The sequence below is a fragment of the Buceros rhinoceros genome, unplaced genomic scaffold, assembly GCF_000710305.1.
Source record: "Buceros rhinoceros silvestris isolate BGI_N320 unplaced genomic scaffold, ASM71030v1 scaffold36280, whole genome shotgun sequence".
NCBI classification, from domain to species: Eukaryota; Metazoa; Chordata; class Aves; order Bucerotiformes; family Bucerotidae; genus Buceros; species Buceros rhinoceros.
In genome coordinates, this window is record NW_010390806.1 from 8,406 (window position 1) to 11,799 (window position 3,394).

Sequence of the window (3,394 nt, forward strand, 5' to 3'; positions counted from 1 at the left end):
CAGGAATCTGCTGCCTGTAGGTATGTGGCTGCTGTTGAGTCTCAATATCCTGTTACCTATTTCTGACATGTAGATTTGATGCACTTTCTGAGTAGGAAGACCTTGAAAATAAATTAGTTCCCTTTTGTGAGGGGAAAACACCACTCGAATAAGATAGTAAACACATTTTTCTTACTGTCTGCCACACGCTGACGTGAAAGACATTAGAAACCACAGTGGTGAGGTTTTTGGTTTTTAATACTTTTATAAATTGCAGGAAATAAATTACCTGCTTCTTCCTCTGGTTGTGGCACTCAATCACCTTTATCCCTATTGATAATGAAAACCCAGTCAGTTTTTTCCAGTAAGAAGGTTTTCTTCAAATACTCTGATAAATAATTCACAATAATAAGCGTTGTAGTCAATTCACACACCACATTAAGATCTTTTTTGTTCTTAAAACAGGAATTTTTACATTTTATGAATAGCACAGTGACTGTTTATATTAACAGTTTACGATTAAAATGTTTGCTAGGAAGTTGCATTAGTCTTTATTTGATGTCATGCTTTGTTTGGAATGTCTGTGTAACATTCTGTTTAATGGCTTTGTTGTCCACTGTGGATTGATATTCATAACAGACCCCCTCTGCTAATGGAGTGTAAAAGATGAAGCCATTAGGTGGGGTCGGTAGATTTCTCTGTGGTGTGGTTTTTCTTTTCATAAATACAGATGAAGAGCTGGGGTTTTAAAAATGGGATGAAAATGTGCGGAAAGCACAATAAAAATCCTAAATAGGTCAAACTCTCTGACTACACCTTTCTCCCAGAAGCACTAACTTTAAGGATTTATGCCACTGTGTAGTCTGAGGAATTTACTTCAGCTTCTTGACCCTCCATTTGCCATCTCCGTAATGATGGTAGTAAACCTTCGGCTAATTTTCTTCTTGAAAGATCTGAAATACCCCTCCTTCTTCACCCATTTCTCCTACCTCCTCACCTCCCAGTTTTTACAGTCTGGGCGGTTATTTTTAACGAGCCTAGAGCTAAGATGCGTGATCTTAAATATTTAATTGAGAGATGTTTGTTGCTTTTTTGGGGAGGTGAGTCTGTACCTTTGCAGATAAAACAGACAATAAAGCAATAAAGGAAAGGAAAAATACCAGGTAGGTCAGATGTTGGGCCTAGCTAATTTGGGTAGATTGGCTTAATATTTGTCTTGCAGGATGAGATGCAAACTTCAGCTGGTTCCTAACACTGAGCTGGGCTTTCGCACAGCGCAGCCATTTCAACGGAGTCTTTTGAGAAAAGAATTGACTACACTTACTATAGAAGGCAATATTTAACTTTTAATCATGTGATTGGACTTTGGCCTAAATGTAAATTAATTCTGTGTGCTGCGGTTTGATAGGAGTATTAATTCTTCTAAAACAAGCATTTAAAAGCTTTTAACAAAATACTCTTTGTTATATATGGCACAATAGCACACACTGCTCCAGGTGACAAGAAAATGATGGAGGCAGTGAGCCTTAGGGAAGAAAGCGGAGTTTCCTGCCCTGATCTGAAAACAATGCGGGTCCTACACAGAGATTACTGGGCACTGCAGGGAAATGTAAGCCATAAAACGTGGGCTTGGTATTGTGATCCCACTGCAACGTGTGATTGATAGGGTTTGTGATCAGGATGATTGAAGGAGAAGGCTTAGGCCTGCTGGGCTTTACTTGCTCTCTTCCTGTGTTTGGGGATTCTCTTGCATCCTGTTGTAAAATATTATGACACCCCCTCCTTTCCTTTTATGTTTTGGAGTTGGGTTTTTTTTTCCCCGCCCTTAAAGACCTAAAAGGAACTAATGTCTCTTTACAAGGTGTACTGCACAGCCAAGAGCTATGTACTTACCTCATTCTTTTTGAGACCCAGACAGAAACTCTCCAAGAGACTTCCCAAAACGAGACTTTCTTAGGGAGCTTTCTTTGTGCAGGAGGTGTTGCCAATCCTCTGTTAGTTGGAAATACTGTAGCCATTTCATATGAACCTTCCCATGTCTGTACCTGCGAGAAAGGTGAGATTTAAAGTTATGCCAGAAAATGGAAACAGCTTCATTTGGATACAATTTTATTATTAAATTAGAACTGTTGAACAATGCTTAACTGTTACTGGGCTGTAAACTGAGAGCAACAAAACTGTATTTTGCTTCTATATAACACAGGGTGGTCACCAGTTCCATTAGGTTGAACTACAGATGGCTCGTCGACTGACAGAAACATTTCTTGTGATTACATTTCCTAAAAGGGAGAAATACATCCAATACTTTGGGTTAGCCAGACCCATCTTAAGTAATCTCATCTTAGGTTGCAGCCAAGAGGTTCTCCTTTACAAGGAAGTATTTGGTGTGTTAGCAGGTAGTCGTGGTGCTTTTGTAATATGATATGAAGGTTAAAGTCATACCAAAATTTCTGAAATAGACAGTTCCTGTGTTTCTTGGTGACATCCAAAGCTGGTTTCTAGTTTAGGCATTTGCAGTGCTCTTCTTACAAAGCAGCGCTGGACTGTTCACCTCATGTGACAGTGACTCCCTTCAAAGTGGCACAGAAATAGGGAATCTCACCATCCTGCTGCTTTCTCACTAGGTCCCAATTTTTTCTGCCAGCTGTGATCTAAGAATCTGGTTGACTTCTTTTCATGTTGGATATTCCCACTGATGATGAGGTTTCTTCACATTACATTCTAGACTGTGCAATTCCATTGTCTTTGGTAGGTTTGTGTTTTCGTAGTGGGTTCTTTTTCCGTAGTGGGATTCAGTGCAGAAGCACTAATGGGGTCTTTTATCTTTCAAATAAACAGACAGAATGATATATGCACAAATTTCAACAAACTTCTCTAAGAAAGAGCCATTTGTGTATATCTAAATGTAGGAACGTGTAAACTTCCTTGAGAGCAGAGAGTGCTAATTGGTTAGTGTAGGAATCCCCACTGCCTTTGAAGTGTGGCTGGCTGCAGCAGCTGTACAGCGTTACTCCGAGCCCGGTGGTGCTTTAACATGGAACACTTCTCCCACCTTGAAGAGGAAATGCTCTTGCTCACCTGATATGTGTTATATTCTAAATACAAGAGCTGGCATTAGCAAAGAGAGCTGTAAAACCTTCTGTTCCGGATATGTGCAAGTACAGGCTCATTTTCCACACTACAAAGTGATTTATTTTTTCTGTTCATTGAAAATGTCCCAACATGTGGGATCTTTGTTTCATTTTTGCCATTTTTTTTTTAAACTAAGGTCTGTTGTAAATTATATTTAAATGTTGATGTTCTAGTCTGAAGAAAATCCTGTTACTTGCTCCATGTGTATATGTAAGAAGAATTCTAAGACAGTCTATTTAATATGGGCAGAGGGAGCCTGTATAATTGCAAAAGAAATACTTTC

The 3,394-nt window shown here is 39.2% G+C and overlaps 1 protein-coding gene across 1 annotated transcript in view; it reads left to right on the forward strand.

Moving 5' to 3' along the window:
- LOC104496139 (cysteine-rich hydrophobic domain-containing protein 1) overlaps positions 1–3,394 on the forward strand; it is a gene marked incomplete at its 5' end in the record, with an annotated part of 9,061 nt that overhangs the window by 1,907 nt on the left and 3,760 nt on the right. The window lies entirely within an intron of this gene.